This window comes from Macrosteles quadrilineatus, unplaced genomic scaffold (assembly GCF_028750875.1).
Source record: "Macrosteles quadrilineatus isolate MER2022 unplaced genomic scaffold, UCM_ALF_1.0 Scaffold_1__1_contigs__length_201487025, whole genome shotgun sequence".
Taxonomy (NCBI): domain Eukaryota; kingdom Metazoa; phylum Arthropoda; class Insecta; order Hemiptera; family Cicadellidae; genus Macrosteles; species Macrosteles quadrilineatus.
In genome coordinates, this window is record NW_026542594.1 from 7,430,454 (window position 1) to 7,456,714 (window position 26,261).

General features: G+C 34.3%; 1 protein-coding gene across 9 annotated transcripts in view; it reads left to right on the forward strand.

Moving 5' to 3' along the window:
• The window catches only part of LOC128989846 (uncharacterized), a 232,733-nt gene that overhangs the window by 32,157 nt on the left and 174,315 nt on the right, over positions 1-26,261 (forward strand). The gene's annotated exons all lie outside the window — the stretch shown is intronic.

Consider the following 26,261-nt stretch of genomic DNA (forward strand, 5'->3'; position numbering starts at 1 on the left):
TAGAGTGAGTCGAGCGGCCAGCCCAGTTAATGGCTTGTTAATGGCTGCCGTTAGTCTTGTCAATGGCCGTTTAAAGACTTCACCGTCCTAGTGAGACCGTCAACAAATGGTAATAAGGGGATTTGTTAGGGACTCAGATTTGTCTAATTGAGTAATACATAATACAGTTTTGTTATAATTAGTAGAACTAAATGATTTCATTGACGTACTTTAAATGTTGTATAGAGTACCATGTAAACATGATTGTCTTGTCCAGCAATGTAAAATATATGATAATGTATTTATGAAAGTTAATATTATCGGTATTTCATTATGATATGTAATGTGGTGCATTATATATTTGTTGTTTTGTTTTAATTAATTTTACTTTTATATCTTCCTCTTGTGTATATTTGTTTGTGACATTTATTTTACGTTCTTTTGTAAGAGAATGGCCCTGGTCGAAGTAATTGATAACAATGACATCCGATCTCGCTTGGAACCGAACCAGCGACCCTCAGATTGGCGAGTACGATAACCACTCGGATAGGTACCCAAATTAATTTTATACGGGTAGTTTTCTTTTTCTGTTAATCGATCCCCACCTTTTTTCACTGAATGTTTTATCCGAGAATAAGTGGTCATGTTTAACAAATATAATGAAATATCATAAACTTTATAAAAAAAGTATCATAATACGTTAATAATGTGGAAATGTGCCGAAAAAAGTCGATTTAATCTATATATAGGGTGGGGCAGAGTATGTATGAAAAATACCTGAACACCATTTAATTGTATTGTTATGTAGCAATTGAGTCAACTCAAACCAATAATAATTAACTTGAGCGAAACAATTTGCAAATAGTTTCAAATTGGATTGGCATTGCATTTTTATCTGAACGACTTGCCGGACAAATAAACTTGAGTAGAAACAATTACTATAAAGAAAGCAGCCTGGGATCCTGTCCAAATGTCTCTAGCTAGCAGCCATTTATCCTGCCCGGTTGGCATCGCGACCTTCTCTGCTTATTTTATTTTCTCTTATCTTCGAGAGGAAAATGTTTGTTTAAGTTAATTGTAGACGAGATTTCTTTTAGTATTGACATTATTATGAAGAACTTGTAAAAAAGGGCATTTAAAGTTTTCAGCCGATAACTATTAAAATTCACTGTTAAGATTGCCTGGGTAGCCGAGTGGTTATAAGTCGCTGGGTCGATTCCAAGCAAAATCGTTCCTAGACCCTGATGCTATTTTTAATTGGGCTATGTATTTATGATGATATCTAACAAAAATCATGTAAAACACAAAATAAATAAATACAAGTGTTTGGTATAAAAATTTAAGCAAAGTTTGCTTTGTTACTGTCAAATGTTACTGTCAAATGTTACTAACAAAGATAGAATAAATTTAAAGTTAAAATTAAATTTATACCTCGACCAATTATGCTTCGCTGCGGTCTAATTCGATGTATTGTATTGTATTGTATTGTATTGTATTGTTTTGTATTGCATTGCATTGGGTCTTAGAACGTCAACCGAAGGTTATTTTGCATGCCCCAATTGCCACTAACGCAGTGTATCATTAACAAACCTGCATCGTGAAAGTGTCACAAATCAGCATAAGTAAACAAAAATAAGTAATTTTGAGGAGTAATTTAATTTCTTTTAGCTAATACAGCTATAAACGATTTTAATTAATTTACCTACTGCGTTCAAATTACAGTTTTATTTGCAACCTCTGATATTTTAATAATATTTCGATCTTGATTTGCTCTATGATTAAAAAGTAACTTGCATTGTAGGCTACATAATCCTCACGGTCACTTGCGTTAGGAAATATTACAGTTTTTTTTTTTTTTTTTTTTTTTTTTTTGAATCTCTACAAATCAAAAACTTCTTTCTTACAAATTAATTTATGCATGCTTTGTTTGTATACATTTAAATTGCATTATTGTACTTATTTAAGTTTTTTTAATGCCAAAGTGCAGTAACACACTTTTTTAAGAACTGCCACAAGTAGTGCTATAATCAGCGATCAATTTAACGCTGTTCGGAAACAGCTGTTTTCGAAAGACAGCTGTTATTTACATGTTCATGCAATCAAGTGTCGGTGGCGGTGAAACGCCTTCGTGCTGGATAACGAATCTATAATGTATCACACTGGCTGTCAACCAAACGACTCTCTTTGTTTTGAACTGAGTTAACAATTCGTTTACATTTAATTACTATTCAATGGGAGGAAATTTTATTTCAGTAATATTACAGTATTATGTTATATACTGTATTTACAAATATAATAACGTCGTTAAGAGTGCGAAACGTCGGTACTGTAATATTTCGTCAACAGCTTATGCCAAAGCTTTATCTATTTGGGACAAAAACTTACGTCACCAACCGAAGAAATAATTTTCCGGAGTTTAGCAGCTTGCCCAATTTTCACCCGAGCTGAACGTAAAGTCAAGGACCTCCTCGGCCAGTTGTTGTGTTGTCGTCACGGCGCGGGTAGGTGACCCCAGTCAGCTGATCAACAATTCTGAAACGGATACTGGTTCCTGTTTTAGTAGTCTGTCGCCAAAAGATTGATAAAATGGCCAATGCTGGTTTCTTCACATCTTTTAATTTTTCAGTTGTTGTTAAGAAACACAAAATGGAAATTTATTAAAATACAAAAAGTCAAAACGCTTTCAATTATAACTCGTAAAGATTAGTGTTTTTTTTTTACATTTACCAAAATAGTAAGTAAAAATAGTAGTCCTACATATATTTTATTTTAACTAACATTACCTTTCATACGGTATATAACTAATAGCTATCTCATTATAATACAGTATTACCATTTTTATATAGGTACTAGCGGTTAGTGGTAGCGGTACCGATCAAATAAATTATTGATATTCGAATAATTTACTCAAATTCCAGTTGAGTAAACTACGGTAATTTAAACTGCATTATTTAGAACCAGGAAAATAACTAATACTTACCCTAATTTTAGGCCTATAGTATGTACTATTTTCCATTTTGTTATTTAAAAAAAATATATTTGTTATTTGTGCGCCAACAGGTTTTGTTTGCGTGATAGTAGAGTAATGTCAATCTCACAGCAACTGACGGTCTCCGGCTCCGAGACCAATCGGATCTGTTGAAACCGGATTGTGTGCCTCATGTGAGTTTGCAGCACAAAAAATAAATAGAACTCCGACCTATTGTGCTGTGTAGGGCCTTTGCGGCTAAAGCTTGGGGTTTTCTCTAGTGTTTGCTTCTTGGCTGTTTTGTAAAAACTTTGGTAGTGTTAGAATTCCTACAAAATTTTATTATTCTTTGGTTTATTATTATTCTACGTTTAGTCACTCTTAAAAAATTAATAATAATGCGATCCTAGTTTTCCTACTGTACCTCTAACTAGCACCAACCAATAATGTTTTTTACCGAGAGAAAGTTTAAAATCACTGCGCTGCTCATAATGTCCAACCTGATAGTCAACAATTTTATGTGTATTCATGCCAGTGATTTTACTACGCATTTTATATTATACCATAAACCTCACTACTTGATACTGTATTGTTTTTACTTTGGAACTAGCGATGTATAACACAAGTTTTCACGTTGTAACACGATTATAAATCAACTGGATTGCGCTCTCAGTAGCACTGCGGTTCGGTCTAGCTCCCCCCACCATCTACTGGCAGTAGCCGACGCAGCCCATACACTCACCATTGTAAAACGCACCTTTTTAAGTTGCTGCTCTGTTTAAATATATAGATATAAAATATTGCTAATGCATGCCAAACACTTTTACTATTCTAAACTTTATGTCTTCTTCTTTTCTTGCAAAAAAAAACACATTTGAACTCTTAAATACCCTACTACTTTTGTCCAGTTTTTACCGCAAATCTATGCTTGACATTAACGTGATAGGCATATTTTTTATGACCTATTTTTTAAGATACATTGTCATTAAACATTGAAAGAAAAAAATATCGCGTTTACGTCAAACATAACGTTACCACTGCGGCAAAAACTTAGCCAAATCATTCTAAATGTTTATGTACTATTTTTTCGATTAATAAAATAGAATTTCAATTACAAATATTGTACTTTCTATTTCTCCTTAGTAATCACTTATTATTTTACAATGTACAATTTGGAACTAGCTATATCAGTTGTCTAAAAATATCTACAAAACGGGTTTAGTGAATTTGTAGTTTTAAAGAATTCAGATGGGCTATTTTCTGCAAGAAACAAAACAGACATAAAAGGTTTAACTAGTAAAAAGAGTTTGACAAGCGTTAGCAATATTTTATCCCTATAAATTTCATTTGAGCAGCAAATAAAAAGTGCGTTTTATAATGGTGAATGTATGGGCTGCGCCGGCTTCTGCCAGTAGATGGTGGGGGAAGCTCGACCGCGCGGCCAACACTGAGCCAGCGATCCATGAGTTGTTTATATCGTTGTTATAAATCAAAAATATAAAATAACCAAAACGGGTTTCCTTCGCATTGACAAATAACATAATGTCCAAGTGTTTATATGTGTGCAATGTTTATTTTTAACCATTCTAATTCGAATAGTGAGATATCAAAATTGGACAAGAAGTTCCGTGTATATACACTTCACTTTCCTGTAATGTAACATCCAACAACACTATCAGCGCTATCTAAGGCCGGTAGCAAAACATTGTAAAAGTAAACATACCTTGAAGCTGCTCCCTTTATAGTCAGTGTCTGCTCCCTCTCTCCCCTTCTGAAACAGTGATTGCCCTCTTGTGAATTCTTTCCCTTCCTTTTATTAAACTTGTTGAAATAGTTTTGTAATTTTTGTAATATAATTTGCGTATCTTGGTTGCATAGGCGGTAGCCTTCATTTTATCTATATGTTACTGTTTTAATATTTGTATTTTGAAGTTTGTATTAATTGAGATTGTTCTGTTTTAGGTATGTTGGGTGACGTTTGCCTTTATAAGGAGTTGGGTATGTTATTTAATCCATTCTAATATTAGGCCTACTTTGTCACAGATTTACCGTCGCTGATGTTTCTATTCATTATTTAATATTTTTAATGCAACCAGGGATTGAGAAGGCATATCTAAACCATTAGAACGCATCACCTAGTTGTCCTTATTGTTTTTGTAAATATATTTTTTACATCAAGAATAATATTTTAGCTTTAGCCCATATTTATAAAATCCTTTCATGCATCTGGTCTAAATCAGAAACATTTGAATGTAGTAATATTTAGCCAACATTTGGTCGTAAAGATTAACGACAAGTTAGTGTTAACCGTTTAATTAAAACCGAGAGCTGTAAAAAGCGACGTTTTTCATTGTCAGATACAGGCTCGTTGGGTAAATGCAAAGCATTTGTTTGCTGTTTAACACTGACTGTGTCGCGTCGAGCTTTTGCATTTTAAAATAAAACTTGTTTTGCTGTCCTAAAAACTGATTTTGTAATTAATTAGGCCTATCACATTAGTTATGTCACTAAGTCTTGATTGTTTTGGACATTGCCATGTTGGATTGAGACAGAAAATATACAAATCGTGTGAAACGAACGATCTGAATCGTTAGGTATGGTTTTTAAGCTGTTACGTTAGAGACTACCCACGACAGAGATAGCACGATGCACGCGCGAGGACCCAAGACCAAGACCAGTCGTACTATTTTGGACCTGTAACACCGCGTTGAGCCGCTATAAATGTGTTCTCAGCTTCACCGCAGTGCATGCGATATTTCCACAAGTACAGCTCCAGTAACCTCGTAATTCCGGTGTGTTAGAGGACTGTGAATTGAAGGCCAATGATGCGAGTTGCGTACACTACTTTACCGTACCTACGACCCACTTATAAATTCTAAGCGAAGTTATGTTTTCGTGTAAAACCTCTCATTGTCACTGATTGTGACGCTACGGCATATTAACCCAACCACTCAATCATTGTTTAATCAATTAAATTGGTATAAACATTTGATAGGTTGACGTTAGAGTTATTAACAAATTTACTTCTTTTCTCTTACTCTTGAACCTCATTGGTCCAAACTTATACTGTAAAGTAACAAAACAATACTGTTAAGTACTGTAAGTAAACAATACTCTAAAGTGAGTCTTTTCAATTATAAGAACTGAATTGAAAAGGCCAGTTTAAATAACAGTCTGAGTTAAAGGTGTTTTTGTCATGCGGATATTTTTAGTTAACTTTAAAATATAGAAACGAATATATAAGCCTACTTTAAACAAATCTGTATCGTAAGAGGTATGCTACATAGTGAAGATAAAGAAATCCATGAAGATAAATAATTAAAATCCAATAAAGAAATAAAATCTCTATCCACACAGGTAAACATGGAAATGTTTGCTCAGGATTTTTTGCAGCTAGTAAAAAACACATGTTATTATGATACTTAACAACATGATAATACCCATAATACCTATAATGCGTTGATGTAAATTTACATTTCCTCAATCTATAAGAAATGTGTTTATGCGAGAAACTTCAAAGAAAAGCAGTTTTTAGACGCCTACTCGTAGACCTAATATTGTTAGTGATTCATTTTGGTCTGCCACTTCATTGCAATCAGACCATACCAATTAACAGATTGCACGTGACAGTAGGGTCATCACCAGTATCAGTAGTGTGCAGTTGTCAGTGGCCAGTGACCGGGATGTGCTATACCGAGCTACCCGCGGGGAATGTGTCCATTGCCACTTTGAGCGAGCGGCAGATTCAATTTATTAGCCACTGGGCGGCACCGGTACAGTCGCGTACAGCGGGGTCCGTTGTAGCCGGGACGGACTGTACACGAGGCGATGCGTTTTGTGCCGGAATTGAATGGGATCGGGATCTCCAGATACTGTGTATTTACGTAGGCTACACAATGATCTCGTATAACGACGTCACTTGACCATGCTGTATTTTAATGTTTTTACGCAGATAGGTAAAAAATGTATTTTTGTTTGTTTTAGAGTATAAGTTTAGGTATATATATTTAGCTTACTCGTTTTTGAAACAATTCCATACACATATTTTTTTTCCTACTTAACCATTTTCTATTTATCCATCCAATTTAGAGATTTTAATAAACTTTAATTATAAATTTAGTATTTCAAAACTCCCTGTGTGTTTAACTCTGGCACCAACTCTTGTAAAACTCTTTTTCTTTTTCATTTTCATTTTTCACATGTCTAAAAGATTTTTATTACAAGTCACCTAATAATATTAAAATTTGCCTTTATACTTTAATTTCCATTGGCAGTACGAGTACATGTATCTATCTATATATTAATAGGCAAGCATGTTTCTTTAAAACCTTTTTTCTCAGCTCGTGTGTATCGTAGGGAAAATCTACGCATACCGTTAGAAAGCTATTTTCCTGTAGGTGTGCAGAATCCCTTTATAAATTAAAATAGGCTCAAAAATAAGCACAAAAAATGAATTTGAAATTTTAAAAAATTAACATGGGTCATATGGGTTGCTATGGTGATGACAAAATAACAACAAAATATAAACAGAAAATCAAAACAAATGGAAGACATTTCAATCACATGTTTTATTTACAGTGTGGGGTGAAAATAGAGAAGTTTGCACAAAACATACTTTTGGTCGATTTTTCGACCACGGGGCGTACTCTCGTTATTATTATTTTACAAAATGATTAAATTAATCATACAATGTACTTATTATTGTTTGACATTTTAATATTTGGCATTCTTTTGTAAATTTTTCTAGGAGTTGTACCAAATCATATTCGTTATTTATATAGCTTACAGCGACACGCCAGCACTAGATCACAGTGACAATGTAAAGTACTGGCACATTGTATATACAGCGGTGACCGGCTGACCCGGTTAGCTCTGTGTCACTTACATAACTGCATAACCTTGTTGAACTACTTGTATTTATCTGTAAACTCTCCAGTGTCGAGAGATCTAATGCTGATTGATACTGCAATTGCTCATTAACTGCGTGACAACCAAGTTAATCAGTCAAGCTATAACTACCCTGTTTACAATTCTCAAGGAATGTCATGGATGGTTTAATTCTGTCAAACTAGAACTACAGTAGCTTAAAAATGTTGGTTTTTGTTAGACCATAATTGCGAATTCCTCATTTAATCATGCACTTGTGGTATACAGATTTTTACTATTACTTTTTGTCGAATCTTTAATCTATTTGCCAAGGATATTAACTATCCAATCAAAGAATCGGATTAAAGACACAACATTTAAGTTGTTGGTTAGTTTGAAGCACCATTGTTTAGATGTTGATTAGCTCTAAACACGATTTATATCGAAAGAAGAACCGTCGTCACACATGAAAGAGGGGTAAAACAAATGCGTTAAACCCGTATTACAAAACCAGTTGTTTTGCGAAGCGGGCGCCCGTATCGGCCTGGTTGTAAATTAATTTGATGTATTTTTTCATAGAATGGGAAAAAGTTTGACTATCATTTGTACTTAATCGCTACATTGACAGCTGAGCCGGAACCTGTTTTCTACCGTAGACACGGCACACGGCAACACGGTACTAGGCGGCTGTTGTGGTGAAGGGACAATACATCTGCCGGTCATACAAAAACCTACTGGCAAGTATTTATAAGCGTAAATATAACCATTAAATAAATATAACATTAGTTTTCAATTAAATTGAACATGAGATAACAATTATTACAATTTATTAATCAAGTAATGCAAAACAGAACTTGTTAAATTTATAATTAGTTTAGAGACTCGAACGATGCTGACCAAATGTAAACCAACACGGTATCTGTTACTGGAGCAATTGTACGTATATTATTGAGCCAGTGTTAGTGTTTGGCGTTGATCAAAGATCTGTTTGGACTTTGAGTATGAGATCAAACTGTGCGACTGATCAAAGAAGCTCAAACACAACTGGGGCAAATCAATATCCCCAACATCCCTTCATGTTGCTGCCGACCCGGTCAAACTGATAAACTTGTCATTAGCTTCCAAATATGTAATGGGGGGTTTAACGTTGCTCTCGTAGTGCAATTTTTCATTACAATACGTCTAGGTTTTTTTTAAATATGTAGTAACATTATTCATGTGATAGATTAAGTTTTGATAGATTGATGATTGAATATTCACGTTATAAATCAGAGGAATTGCCGAACTAAACTAGATAAATTATACTGCCGTGGTTAACTAAATCATCTTTTAGATCTAAGCTAAAAATGTAAACCCTTCAAGATAAGTAATGTATGGAATGTGGAAAATAATTTGACCAATTTTATTAATAATCGCAATAAACACGCACGAACAATAGCTGTATTTAATATTTATGAGGTTATTACTGTTTGGATAATCAATAAAAAGCTTGGCCATGAATCATTACAAATTATAATGGCTTTGTCGTCAATCACTACTCACTTTTGTTAATGGGTATTCCATTTAGCCTAATTAGAGAGTTAACACTATACTTCATATACTAAATAATGTACCATTGATGTTATGCTACATATTTAAAAAACCTTGTAGTTTACTTTCCTAACCATAATAGAACTTCCGTTCAAAGCTTGGCATACAAACTTTACCTAGGTATAAACAATACAACATGAAGCAGAAATCCTCATGATCGCGTCACAGATCATAAACATTCTACGCAGGTCTCTTAATTAAATTGAGAATAATAATCACGCCCTTAATTAGTAATGAATCTTCTTAATTGAATATATTATTGCCTCGTGTCTGGACTATTAAGTGGCATTCTAATAAACGGAAACATTGAAAAACGTTGGAATAAATTATAAGGAGCGGCGTCGGGCTCAGTAATTGCAGTGTTAAAACTATAATTGTAGGCTCAGCAGACGACGCTACGGCGCGCGGCGTTCAGTGTTGCCAACCCTATACAGTTAAATTGTTTGGTAAATTATATAGCTTTGTTGTTCTTTATGTTACTGGTTATTTGAAATATTATACTATTCTTAAACATTCTGAGTTCTCTCATAATCTGAGCTTTAAAATGTGTTAAACATGGGTTGGATTTTACATGCTATGCTTTATTATTTAATGATTTTTGTAGACCAGATACGAGTACATTATGTGACATTTTATGTATTTTCAAGAAGTTTTATAGTTAACTTTGTGTTTGTGATTAAGCTCGTATTACTTCCATATATTCATAATTAACACTTACTTTCTACCTAGGGCAGTTTGAATCTTTATAATGGCATACGAATGTGCATTTTCCCAAGTTGCTTGTTTGTTTACTCGCAAATTGAATTCCAGATCATACAGTATTCAACTGACATTTTTTTACTTTAAACTAATTAAAAACTGTTGTAGGCTACTTGTTTTTGAAAAAAAAACCTACAGAAAAGTAATATAAACCCAAGTCAAAGGTAATTTTTATTTTGTCAAGTTGGCAACATTCCCCTTTTTACAGCAGTTCTGCTTTGTCAATCAGCTGTTTCCTCAGGGCTTTGTTAACATTTAGTCGCTGACCTTTCTTTGTAGAGAAAGGTACACAGTTTACGCATGGCTTGATTGTTTATGGTGATTGAGAGTGGAATAAAACTGTCAAACTGCATTTTATATAAAGGGCTTTTACCTAGTTAGAATCCATTTTCGTTATGTTGCTGTGCATGGTTTTAACTTGCCTGCTACATTTTCATAGTTTAACAAGTAGAAACTCCATTGCTGAACTTTTAACTTGGGAAAATACTATTTTCCACAGAAATTGATAATACCATTGATCATCAATAATACATTACAACAGTTTCTTAAGCTGAATCTTCCTTGTAACCTTACAAGTTACTGAAAACAGTCCATTCCCAATATTTAGGCTATTAGTTTGATAAAAACCACATTATGTCAAGCTGCATTTTCTTAAGTGATTCAAACCCATGCACATTAACAAATATGGTTTAATAGTAAGCATGACTCTATCAATCTGCTACTGTTTTGATTCAATTTTCCCCAGTAAGTGGTTGTTTATAACTACGATTAAGAATATAATTATCCTTTTGCAAGTCTAGAGAACTGTTCATTTTATTAAGTAAAACGAATTAGTCGTATTGTGTTTGTCAGTTCTGTAAGGTAATAAATAACGAAGGATTCCCTTGTATATAAACTGTAGGTTGTAGCAATGCGAAGACAAAACAAACAAGAACGTTGCAATGTGAACCGTGTGCTGAGATATTATCTTGGGACACCTGGCATAGTGGCATGGCGATCTACCGTCACAGACACCTCGTTTGACGCTGTTATTTAATTACAGTTCGATATAATGCATTATAAACCTGCCAATTCTATAAAATTAGTCTAGCTTAAGTATACATTTGTTTGTGTGTATTGACATAGTCGTACATAACAACAGAATCGCGGTGCTGAACAGGGAACTCAAATCTTTACATCTGTGCATATCAATAAACATTGTTGATCTATGGTATTCTACCGGTTTACCGTGTTGGTTATATTACGGAAAAAGAACATTAGCCTCACATATGTTCTGTGTTGTTATATATTGTCGTTGTGTTTCAGCATAATAAATCTAAAATAAACGCCTATAAGATGTCGTTTGGTCGTTATGCTCGTTCTCCTGTATAGACCCATCACATTTTATTTTAAGTTTTGGTTTTTTCTGAATTCCTGTTTTCTAAGGGTTACAATTACTTTGATATACCGTCTGCTAAATACAACTCGTAAGAGCTTTATATTCAATCCAGCAGATCCGCAAGCCGAAATGGACTGTTACCATTCTATAACCAATACAGTAATCCTAGTTGTGTTCCATTACACATTTTACATGAGGAATTCCACATAAAGTATGTTGTAGGATTATGGAATTGGTCAGTAGCGTGACCATAGTGTAACTATTTGTGGCCGATTCTCCTCTTTTATCACGAAACCTCGGATGAATTAAAACATTTTGGTTTAAAAAAGCATTCAGTAGTAAAAAAAAAATTGAGAAAACTACGTGTTAGACAGACTAAGGACATATGCAGACTACTCTATATAGTTCTGCAGCCTACTAGTTCGATTTAACTTGACGATGCTCATTGTGGTGGGTTCCATTTATTTTACAGCTCATAGCTCTCCTTCATCTCAGAGTTATTACTTACACTTCAATTTACAACCAGGGTTACTAGGAAGCGCAAGTGTAGTACTGGTAGTAAATGTCAAATCCGCCACGGTCAGGCAGCAGACAGCTGATACTGACAGCCTGTAAACTTGGCAACACGACTGCGACTGGAGAGTGGATGCAGTGATACAGTCATGCTATGTATGGGTGGTCTCTAGCTCGAGTTTTGTTTATACGTACGTGGTCTTGATGCTACATTGCTACACCCAATGTGTTACCAGATGCTGCTATTTGCTTGTTCATTTGTTTGGAGACCTACGGCCTACACTAGTTAGTACTCTTTTTCAATACTAATTCGTATGTAAAAACTAAGGATTCTAGTGTAGGTTATAAATCATTTACTGAGGAAAGACTTCTCATCCTGTTGTTAAATCTGAGACATGGTTCATTGGTGTGTATATTATGTTACGCTGGAGTGTGCTGTATGAGTAAATGGATCTCTTTTATTTTATGAAAATTTCACAGACTTACATACACCTTTGGTAAAAATGTTAAAAACGTAAACATTAGATGCAATAGTTTTAAAGTAAAAAAAAGATAATACTACGTATATAATCATACAACTCCCACTCTACATAATACTGATATAAAATGCTTGGAATTGTCTTTAGGTTATCTACAAGGAGGACAATTGTTTAAAGCTGTATGACCAGAGCTCAAATTTTTATGTCGCTATATACAACTACTGTATAATGTCCGAACAATTGTTGAGGGCAATGTAAGTATAAACAGTAACCGGGTTTCGCAGTTGCTGTACGCCAGCACATTCCTTGCATACTCTTGCTGCCTGTGCGATTGTGAAACTTTCGACAGCTATTAGGTCGTATTCGATTGTTTCTAGTTATTTAAGTCGCCTACAGAATGGATCGTATTTCTCATTTTGTACAACAGTAGTATGCTAAATACCAGGGGTTTAGATTATTTATGTTATGTATCACCAGTTAGCAGCGAACAACAGAATTGTTTAACACGGCTGGTAAACAGAGTGACTTTCGTTTGTTGGTTTGGTTCTAATCCCCCCAAATCACCAATAGAATTAAGCAATGTTTACTTGTCATCCGGTGGTTCAAGACCTAAGCTTATAAAATACAGAACTTATAAGTTTAGAAATGTTTCAGCCAATTTGATGTCTTACACATATTACTAAACATAAGTTACAATTCTGTCCTTTTTAACCGACTACCAACAAAAGGAGGAGGTTCTCAATTTGTTTGTGGCGATGTTTTTTTTTTCTATGTATGTTCACCAATTTCTCTGTGATTCTTTTACCGATCAGTGTGGTTCCACCACCAAAATAACCAGGAGAGTTTCTATTTGGTACCTTATATATTATGTTTAAGTATAATATTTGTTTCGGTGAAAAATTCTAAAAACCTTAAGTATTCAACATTTATTTTGTTTACATTTGTGCAGATTGTTTACATTTGTGCAGAGAAGGCAATACATTCCTACAGCTGTTAGTTGAAACCATTTAAATGAAGCTAGAGACAATTCTTCATGAAACAGTTGCTTCATATTGATCAATAAACTATTTCTTGCCATGCATTTTGTTTTGGTTACTATAAAAAATGTATTTTAACGTTTGATCTGATTTGTGTATACAGTAATTCTGTTTTTAGTATTGAATATTCTGACTTAAAAAAAACATATATGTTTCAGTTAATAGCTGTATGATATTGACAAATAAAGGTGTATTGTGAAAACCAAAGCATTTGTAAAACAGGTCTAAATATAAATTAAATGCAATTATTCCTTACACGACCTAAGAAGTGTGACAGTGCATAATCGTCAATTGTCTTAAAAGTGTTAAATATTTGAATTACTAAACATGCATTTGCAGATGTGGAATGTTTATTGATATTCTCTACCCAGTTACTATATCATATCAATACTATTATGCCTGCTTCGGAAAGTCCTAGAGGAAGATGATTTGCAATTTCGACTAGGCTATATATTGATCAAACAAAACCACCTACATGGCTTGCACCACTTTTAGCTGAACCAATCTTTCATATACATAATTCATTTGCAGATGTGGAATGTTTATTAATATTCTCTACCCAGTTACTATAACATATCAATACTACTAAAGTCTATTCTATTCTATTCTACTATGCCTGCTTTGGAAAGTCCTAGAGGAAGATGATTTGCAATTTCGACTAGGCTATATCTTGAGCAAACAAAACCCCCTACATGACTTACACCACTTTTAGCTGAACCAATCTTTCATATAATATTTTCCAAAGGTACTATACGTGTTATCGACCAATTTTCCACTTTTGAGAGATTTTTTAGTGCTGGTAGCTGAGGAATAACTTGCATATTGTTCCAAAAGGCTTGAGACGTTACTTATTTCTTTTTATAATGTAGAAGTACACCGATGATGATGTCTGACATTTCAATGTATCAAGAAAAGACAATTAGTTTTTAATTAGACCTAATGTAATGGACAACTCTTTCTTTCTTAAGGAATATCTAAAAATGTTTATTTTCATACCCATTGATTATGTAACCTGAACAGGTGACTCAAGCAGTTTTTAAATAATTATTGTTCTGTGGAACTTTTGATTGTATCAAACAGTTTTGCTTATCAAAAATCCTCAAGTAATTAATATATAAAAAATTATACAGTCACTAAAAATCATGAAATAATTTATTTTTGTAAAAAAATACAACCGACTTCAAACGCTCTAAAAAGAATGAAATAATTTCAATAAAGTAAACTTTTGTATTAGGCAAGCTCACGTATTTCAAGTCGGCGCGGCTCAAACTGCAAATATGATTGAAATTAAATATTGTGTGTATATTTTAAAAATCAATAAATTGTAGCTGGATAACATAAATATATAAAAAACATACTGAACTGTTTTGTTTATATATTAAAGGAAATATTTTCTTGTATTTTATGTTCACTTCAGAATAAATGCATTATGAAAATAACACACACAAATGTTCTATATGAATAGGAAAATAATTTAGTTTGATATTATGATAGGGAAAAGAAGCTAGTTTGGCATTAAAACGTTACTTTTCCATGTTAGAAACATTTAAATGTGTTATAATCTTTTTAAAGATGCTCGTTAATACCACTATAATGCCGATCTCTGATTACGGTAATAAAATAACACTTTAGCGCATAACTATGAAAAATACATGCAGATTAACAACTTTAGTTATAGATAGTTTACCTGCAATATGGACACCCTCTTTCAATTTTGTATAAAAAAATATCATAGACCCGCGCCGACTTAAAATATGTGAGCTTGCCTAATACAAAAGTTTACTTTATTGAAATTATTTCATTCTTTTTAGAGCGTTTGAAGTCGGTTGTATTTTTTTACAAAAATAAATTATTAACAAACTAAGCTGAATGGTTTTGTTTAGACATTCCGTGTGTATACTGTAATGCCGACTGAGGAACATCTGCGTGTACGAATCTCGCAGATTATCATGACGCGCTCGTCGCTCGTCGCTCTCGTCATGTTGTGTTTTATGGTGTCTCGTTGCGGTTATGGGGTTTATGGGAGGGGAGACGCTTGTTTGTGTTAAGTGCAATCACTGTTGTGTGGAGCGTTAATGTGCCATTGCATGTGTGTGATGATTACCTTTACTCAATTGTTTATACAAACCCTTCTGTATTCAAGCAACTCTTGTTTTGAAATATATTTCATTTCACATTTATAACTAGGGACTGCGAAACGAACGAGAAAAAATTCTAGATTATAATGTATAACAAGTTTGATAATCCATTTAATCCGCTATCCACAAAATTATTTAAAATGAAAACTTAGGCTATGTCTGTAAAAACTTATAAGCAGCTATGACATTGACAAAATGAAAACTCCATATAACTTTTAATACAAATATGCTCACAACTCAATTCTTGTGTGTTATAACAATCTTATTCATAATTTTGTGTTGATGAAAGAAATTAAAATTTATCAATTAAATACATTTTATTAGCACCTAATTTACGTATTATCATACGTTCTACTAGTTTGGCACATCTTAGATATGCAAATGTTATACTATTGAAATAAATTTTTCATTTGTTTAACAATTGTCAAAGTAAATGTATAAAGCCTGTGGTAGTGTAAATCCTCGGCAGAGATGGCGGATGGCGTCGCGCCGAGATCCCAGTCCTAGTCCGCTAACACTGTATAATTGGGGATTTTACGCTGCAATCCTCTCTTTGTGGACTTGGCTTACTTTCTCGGATATTTCTGTCTTCTCGTCATTATTTTATGAACCTATTCAAAAATGAATCTTATGACCGTTTATTTCTTGTTGTAAAATGTTTCTCATTGTAGGCCTAGTTATATAATGTTCCCACGGTAGATAGTATTTTTTATCAAGGTATTACGTACAAAGTAATACATAATACCTAACTTTAGCCACCAGGATCTTCTAACTTTAGTTTCAGGATAGTAACTACTATCCTGAAACTAAAGTTAGAAATTATATTTCAATATCCGTCGCACGGTTAAGAATTATTAACCATGTTCCACGTGAAAATGTTATTTTAAGATGTCTACTTTTGTATTATTTTTTTTTACCTTCGTATGTCAAAGTTTAATTTGATTAAGATTTATTTGTGCTTTAAAATAATAGTGTGGATTTAGTGGATTTTCCTAGTGACAGAGACCTATTCTGAGTGGTGGGTTCCAAACCAATAAGTAATGCCAATATCACATGCTTAAATACCATTGGCTGAAGTAATTTGAATTTTTAAACTCCTGTACGAAGACGAAGATTTACCGATGTAAATAATCCAACGATCTTAATAAGTATGTATATATCGATCTTTAATAATGTTATAATATATACATCGATACAAATGTCCCTCCTAACAACCGCTTGCTAGACCTGAGCATCTTTTTGTAAATAATATTAATCAACATTTTAATATCTAATTCTTATTTGTTGGAGAAACAATCAAGTAACGATAGTTTAAACATATCGAACTAGTGTGTATTTAATAACACTTTGAAGGGTCTGGTGGTAAACCGATACAATCTGTAGGCGTACAAATATGCGCTACACTGTAGTTATCAATGTATTTTACCTCTGCAGTTTTGAACAAAACGTTGGATTATTGCATTACCTTGCCTCCCGGACACCGGACCCCGGACACCGGACCCCGGACACCGGACCCCGGACCTCGCCCCCCGGACACCGGACCTCGCCCCCCGGACACCGGACCCCGGCCCCGGACCCCGGACACCGGACCCCGGACACCGGACCTCGCCCCCCGGACACCGGACCCCGGCCCCGGACCCCGGACACCGGACCCCGGACCTCGCCCCCCGGACACCGGACCTCGCCCCCCGGACACCGGACCTCGCCCCCCGGACACCGCTTTGACTTATTACTCTCGTGTTCTTCCCTCAATGTTATATTTCTATTTTAAAAATATCCAGTGTTTTATACCATTAAACATTAGAGCATTATCATTATTGAGTATGTTTAATTAATTTCATGAAATAATTGTACACGAAAGTGGTGTATGAAATAACTATTAACTGTATTGTAAATTTCAAACTAGGCTACTACTTGGGTTAAAAGCAGTGCAGTATCATGTTTCCCTATACAAAGGTCCTGTTTAGACTTGAGACGGGCCTACAATCCAATACAAGAAGAGCTCAGCAGGGGAGAGAGATTTATGTACCTTTAAAGTCCCCCTTCCCTCCCACATCTCTGAGACTAATATTGCATTGTTCTCTCTCTCCCCCCCCCCTTTCCCTCTCTTAGCGAACAGTGTTTAGATCAGGTAATTTAAAGTCCATCGGATCCTTAGCAATATTAGGTCTGTAGATTTAAAGCTACAATATAGTTTTATGTTCTTTTGTAGCCAAATGTGTAAATATTTATTATTTTACAGTTTTCACAATGATGTTGACTTAAGAATTTCATCTGCATTTAAAATGTTATTTGACAAAAACTGTTTTTTACACACCTACAGCGCCCGAGCAATTGGATATTAGTAGTACGTCGTGTTGAACATTAACTTTAAATTAGGGCAATGATTTATTAAAAATACTTTCATATGCATGTGACTTTTCGCTTGGCCGCAAAACATTTAATATATTCAAAGTATGTATGTAATTTTATTTTCGATATTCTCCTATTCAAAATTTAACATTTAACGTTGCATTTTATCGAAATCTGGTCTGAAAACATAATCCAACGCCAATCAGACAGTCCAGGACATAAAAAAATTCAAATTTAACACTGTAATGTTAAGAGCAGTTGACGAAAGTAGCAGTCTAAATAATAATTTATTCCTCCGTTAGGAGATAGGCGGTTCTCAGTTTGTAAACAGCTGGAAGGATATTTTTAGCCAGCTGATGACAAACACTTCCTCTTTGTTTTCATTGTTGCCAAACAGCTGATGGAGGCGTGAAGTTTATGTTCTGTTGAGGCCTATTCTGTGTATTAGTGGAGGATAAATCGTATCAATTATTGATCATTTTATTATATTTGACCGTCATTACAAATGTCATGATTCATGGCAAGTACATATAGTGACAGGCAGAATAATTAACTGATGTACGTTTATTAGCACGTGTATCAAGCGCAATAGGTAATAGTTATTATCAAACATAACACTCTGTCGAACAACCTTTCTGCTTAAAACCAGTTTTATCTAACAATGTATAAAAAGAATATTTATCAAATCACCGACGAGATTGGTTACATTGGTTACAATAACATTGTCGGTTGAGTGTTATTTGTCAATATCCTACTTCAGCGTTGTTCATTTTGTCAACCATAAACCACATAATTATCGCATGACATATACATGCAACACAGTATTGCAGGTTTATGCGGATTGTGAACATAAAACGGCCACGAGAGTTACATTTATTTGATGGTTTACATTAATCATTGATTATTACTTGATTACATGTATCGGATATACAGTCGGTTGTACTGTTTTAGAAGTGCAACAGACAGGTAAATAAATAAATAAAGGTACCATGTAGTCAGTGGCTTTTTAATCAAACTTACCAAATTATAGCCTTAGCTGGGTGTGCCCTCAAATGCCATTTAAAATACATGTTCATGGGCACTCCCTTAATGCTAAGGTTATATAGTATTTGATTATCTGCATAATTGTAATTAGTGGAATAGTTCCATACGTGGGTTTTCATTAGCAGGCTAAATAATATTGTCACAAAGTTATCTTAGTGGTTTGAGTTTTTGTCGAGCTATGTTCGGTCCCCATTACCTCTGAGCAGTGATTAACAAACAAACAATTACGCCCGTCCAGTCGATGGTCGCTGGTTGATGTGTTTTGACAGTTTAATCGTTGACCAGAGATATAGAGAGAGTGGAGCAGTCGTGCGTGCTCGTGAACCCTGATCACTTCTGACAACCGAACATCTGGTGCTCACTGCTTACTGCTCAATGCTCATTGCTCATTGCTCACCTGCGGACAAACGAGGGACCGCAATCGAATTATAGCAATTCAAGCATAATCGGTTGTTGCGGCAGTGCAGTGTATCAATGTACAAACTTACGTTAGTCTTTTTACCGCTCACCCCACCCACACCAATTCGTCGTGTCAAAATTATAAATAACTCAGACAATCAACAAAAAGTTTAAAAAAATAATTCAACTAAGAAAAAGGAAACTATATGTTGTATCTGTAACAAATAATCCACATGTTAGCACAATTTCTTGTTCTTTCAGTCAGACTTTCAACATGGTTACGTTGATTTTTAACAACAACATTCTAATCCGTTCTACTCTTTCGTAATAGCCTAGTAGTCAATCTAAGTCACTAAGGTGTATCTGTTAATCTTATTTAGAGTTTAAGTATGATTCTTACCCCCTTACTGGCACAGAGGAAGGGGAGTTACCCCTCCATCCACCCAACAAAGTGTTGCACTCAAGAAACGCCGCACAGAGGATCGAGGACTTTGCACTTGGAATCCTCGTGTTCAAATTGTGAATGCGTACCTTTGATTTCAATGGATCGACCCTAACGTAATCGCTAGTGTTTTAAGCCAATTATAGTTAATTAAGAATGAGGACAGTGTAAAGAATTTTTTACTGCACTTGTTATACTAAAGCTGCGACACTGACACAAACAATGTATAAAACTAACAAACTAGTCTTGAAAGTTTTGGCACTTTTACAAACTGTTACCATCGTCGACGTGTAATCCTAAAAGTTGTAACTACGGCAGTGATGTGAAGAAGGAATGGTAATTTGTCAGAGAAATAAGAGTCAACTGCAGTAAAGTTGAATGTGTTCAATTTATCCAGTTGACCGGCAAAGTTTCAACTCGACCAAGTTGGAAACGACTTCATATGATGTGTTGGATTGGAACTTGTGTTTGTGGGCAAACTTAAACTTAGATTGTTTCTTTAACAGTTGTTGTTATTTGCTGTGCTAAAATTACCCTTAAAATAAAAATAACTACTAATTTACTTCCTAATTATTTAGAAAGCTGTCAATGATAGCACACAGAGATTCACACATTTTACTAAAACACAGTGTGAAAGAGAATCTATCGACGAACGATTAATTGACAGAAAAGTGTATAAAATAAAATAGCTCTATATTGTTTGACAACAATGTAAAAGGACTGCCAATTCCAGTTTATTCATTCAAAACTTGATTAATTAAAACTTATAAAGTTTATTAGTTTAAAACAAAGAAACACGGGAACAAATGTTTGTTTTTACAGTTTTCAATGTTAATAAATAAGGGGTGCTAAAGTATTTTTATTTGGTATCACATATTCAAATACTGTAATCCCTTTTTGGCAGGTTTTATTGATTTCAATGAAACTTGGAAACTAAAATTTTAATATATAGCCCTATATATTTTTATATTGATTATAATTGGGAACTCGTTTCTTTATAGTATATTTTTTTCCGACACGTAATTCATTTTCCACCTGTTAAAATGGCCTAACCCATTTCCCCAGCTATATCGCGTTAAAATGTCATCAGAAAGGTTGTGAGGAGGGGAGGGGATGCCAAACCACGTACGGTAATTGTAAAGCACGTGTGGGAATTTTAAATTGCACAGTTGGCAACACCAACGCCACATGAATACCAACATTACCACACATTGCGACAAACGTCAATGTCGATTCGATATCCATACAGCGTGACATTTTGTAAAAGTGTTTAATCTTCTACCATTGACTATTGTTCTACTTTGAAAGAGATGAATTAAGTTTTTTCGTGTAACTTAAAAATATTGTCCATTTAACTTTAAACATAATATAAGTAGGCTAACCATGTGCTCTAAGGTACATGTTTTATAATTTAAATAACTTTTGAAAATATTCGGAAAGACATGTAGAACAAAAACGAATTTATTAAAGAAGTTTCTACATCGTATTCCTACAATCTGATTTTGATGCCATTCTGTCCTGATGTCACAAACTGTACACATCAAACTTACTCACAGCTGAGACTATATTGTTCTTCTTGACTTATCGTTCAAGTTCCAATCTACTTTAAGGCTACACTTGTTATATTCTTTAGGAATATATTTAGGCTACACGAAAAATGGAGTAATGTATTTTACTATTCCCATAATACGTGAAGATTTTAATTTTTTCGGAATATAAACGCATATGGTGTCAAGAGTTTATTTAGGAATTAGAACGTTTAGGTTAACAGTAGTCTGCGTTCAAAGACAAGAAGAATAAATGAGGTTAAATATGATATCTACAAACAGGAATGGAATTATTCCAACAAGTCGAGTGTACTACATCGTGCCAACCCAACCGAAACATTTGATGGCTGTTCCATCTCAGTGTCTTATCCATTTTTCATTAGGTGTGTCATCGCCCGTGATTTATTCAGGTAATAACGGGAATGATGGGAATTTCAAGCGAGTTTGTTGGCAACACTGAATGCCAACCAGTGATACCAACCTCTCGAACTGAAGCTGCCGTACCAATGCACCTGTCATCCGTGTTTGAGGTTAATTAATTATGGATTATTAGAGATTAGATAGAATAGTGATGCGTCGATTGGCCCATCAGATGGTGTCCAAATTGATGAACGATAATGCCGAGGAAAGACATGGCCTGATCATCAGTAAACTGTGTTGTTCCTGTTACATCTCAATATGTACCTGACCAGTATGGTGACAAAGTTGTAAATAATAACCTTAATAACTTAATAATTATATATATACCTTATATATATATAGTATATATAGTATATATATATATACTAGTGGCTTGAAGGGACATAAGTCCCTAAAAAGCTCAAATGTAAAACAAACTATTGTAATAGGCCTACAGTAAAAACAAACTTAAATAAATCTAATACATATATCAGATATATATCCCAGTACAACATATCTTTTGTGTTAAAAATAGTTTGTCGTTTGTCTTTGTTTGCTTTTGTTGATGTTATTTTTAATAAATAATTTAAATTACTCCAAAGGTTTAACTCTGCTAAAGGCAGCAAACATGTTTGTGAATAAATATTAGTTTACTAAGGTAGCTTTGGTCTTTTGGTAATAAAAAGGCTTTCCGGATTAAAATATTGGAAATTGTCTTCGTCATATATGAAAAGGCAAATAAAGGTGTGTTGAGATAAGCTTAGTTCTTAGTTAAAACCGCTAAATTAGCACCCCGACCCAGTTATTATTTCTAAAGTGCATGCTCCTTTTGTAAACACTACAATAAATCTCAAATTAAAAATGTTAGTAAGTATACAAAAAAGTGTAGAATAAATCTTTAACAAATGTTTTGAAATCAAAACAAAGCAGAAGTTTTCAACAATCTTGAATCGATTATTATTTAGTCAATGTAGTTATTTCATGTTGAACATTCCTTCAACACAACAGTAACCGTTTTTTCGGTGTGTGTGATATTTCAGCCATAGTGCTTATTATTCATTGTTATCCCTGTTACAGGCCTATTTGTCTTAGCTTTATTTGAAAAAGTCGAATTTAAAAAGTTAGAAGAAAAAAACTTCATAATTTTTTTTCAGCCATCTATCTATGTAACTAAAAAGTATTTATTATTATAGGTAGGCCTAAAGTTATCCCTGTTTTTATATAGTATACAGTACATTGCAGAATTGACTGGCAAATGAGTAATCCAAATGTAATATTGCTTACTGGTTCAATGATTAATCACGATCAGCTGTATTGAAGTAAACAAAAATCAGCAGTAAATGGCTTCTAATGCATTTCTTATGGAGAACATTTTACGTTATATCCAATTTTGTGTTGAAATTTAGGGAATTTCACTATTTTTCCCGCCGTCACAGGATCGAGATCTTTAATTTGAGCCCTCTCCCGTTGTTCTACGACTTCCCAGTCGCCCACAATTTTGACGCAAAGAATCGGCTTACGTTATTAATATATAGATAGATAGATATACCTTATATGTATACCTTAATAACTAAATAATTACCTTGTAATCTATATAGCTAAGGTTTCCAGTTGGCTTAAATGTACATAGTAAGAGATAATAATGTCTATTAGATCAATTTAGCTATGACAAAGAAAAACAGTTTCAAATTAATATATAGATTTTGTCCAATGCAGATTTTTTCATGTTCTTTGTGGTTTAAAAACACGTAGTGAGTCAGCCTAACATAATTTACAAAAAAGCTGTCTTAAGTATGTTATTTTAAAAAAAAGAATCTGCAATTGTATAGATCTAATATCAGTATGAATTTGTGTGTATAAATGCCTACAAAACGAATGCTACTTTACTTTCTTACTCCAATGTTGGAAGATCTACAGTCCGAACGACCCACGAGTTTATTGTTCGCGTCAAATTAAGAAACCACAAAAGAAGCATTTGGCGCGAATGACTTAGGGATGGGTCTGTCCCCCTTGTCGATAGCATCTAGTAAAGTGTCCCATAACGCGAAACGTTGGGGCGAGGGTCCTACAATGGTGATGGTAGAATATTTACACATCTCACCCGTGAAATGCTCTTCACTCTAAACGTTATAGTTGCTTTCACGTTACTTTGTGGCTATAATGATAATATCCTAAGTATCCCAGAGCGTGAAATGTCTGGGTCAAGGTCTTGCAATAGTGATGTTAAAATTTTCTTAAAAGTTACTTGTGAAATAATCTTTACGATACAGACACAGCTGTGTTTCCTTACTTTGTAGCTATATCGGTATCATTGCATGTATCAGTACATATAATGTATACAATGTTTTAAAAACACATTTCTAACGTAGGCATAACATGTAACATTTTCTAACGAGTTATATATATATTATTTGACCTCTAACAATATTAAAAAGGTCAATTAGTAAAGTAACGATTTACTGATGTATTAACATTGTAGCATGTAATGGTAATCAATAAAATGTAAATGGTGGAACTTGATGTTAACTACTGTACTGTATTATGAGAGGCGATACTGTTAGATCACTAATGTAAAGTGATACATGATAAGCAAGGGTAGATGGGACTGTGACTGTTATATCAAACACACCCCAATCTACCTCACTCCTTCTCTCTGTCACACCCCCCCCCCCCCACCATCTCTATGCTGCGATGCTGCTACTGGTGAGTGGGGGTTCGTGTCAATGTAAACCTCTTGTTTGATCATGATCGATTAACGTTTGCGCGATTCACTAAGGGTTTTTCCAACTTTTTGAACATTTTGCCGGTTTATGTTCCTCATTAAATTTATCAAACTGTCTCTATTTTTGACGTTTGGCAAGTTTATGATACTTCTCAACTTTGTAGTTGTACGTGTAATTTTGAAAACTGTGCGTGAATAATTACAGCATATTGATGAAAAAGTCATTGAAATGCTTAACTGTTAAAAAGTAGTTGAAATAAGTCCATTATGGTAAAATATGAAATTGGTTTGGCCTAATGTAAGTATAACGTCTTGTAAATGCGAATGCATCTCTTGCTTGAGGCTACAGTAGACACCAGTAGTTGAGTGTACAACACGTTACAATACGCTTTGGAAACAATACGCATTTGATAATTAAATCGTTTTGCGAATCCGTTAATGATTATTAACCATCAATATGAATTTCTGCATATTCCGCTCAGGAACATACATTATGTTTTGCTGTGTCCAACAATGATCGCATTCAAGATCACGCGTCTGATGATCCGTCGTCTGTCGCGTGTCTTGATCATACCGCCGCCGTGAAGACTTATTAACGGTATGATAACACTTATATAACGGTATGACTTATAACTTATACAGCTTGACGGTATGGTTATACTTGATAACTTGATCACTCGCTAGTCTTGTGTCCCGACCTAGCCCAAGCTTGCGCCGCGTGCACGACCTTGGCCGAACATTCACCTCGCTGGACCTTGCAGGGGCGATGCACTATGTAAATGCAAACGCAAGGTTGCAATTATTGCAAAACTTTATGGGTTTACGCCTCGCTGGCATGGGTAACCGCTGAAGCTCCTGGAGAACTAGAGAACTAGCTTTACTTGTTAAAGGTAATATATCATATTTCGTGTATCACTGAAAATCACCATCAAATAATGTATGTAGAATATGTGGAGATGTTATGTGATAATACTCGTCCTCGTCTAACGCCCTGATTAGAGTAGTCGGTAAATAAACTATAGAATTGGTATAGTCCTGTAATTTAGTTATTATCATCGACATTTTGGCTGTTAACGATCACTGGTTTAAAGAGATGAAGTCCCTCGTCACGGGTCAGCTGTGATCGATAGGTTTCTTCGATTCCAAGTTGCGTTCGTTCGTTTCAACTCAGTTTCAATTGACTTCCTTTTTATCCACAAATGTTTTTCTTAGCCTTTCTTCATTTTTAAGACAAAGTAGGGCCTTAGTTTGATACTACAATAAATCTTACGAGCTAAATCGTCCAACAAAAATAAATCATCGCTATTTCGTTCGTTAATTGTCGACAATGATTTTACTCGACATTATCTTTTCTACGTGTTAAATCATTACTCCAGCAAATACAGTACGAGGATTATTGTTCTGGGATAACCAAGACTATAATCAATAGTACCGGTAACTGAAAAAGGGAGTTAAATGTAACAAACTCTGGTAATACGAATGTATAGAAATACTGTATATATTACCTCATTTCTCAAAAGTATAGAAATATAAACACTAGATCATAATTGGAATTAAATTAAACCAAATTTTATCGTGATACTCCGTACTTTTTCTTCATGCGTATTATAGTTTTGTAGTTTCGATAGGAAGTAGTCGGGTGTGCAGTG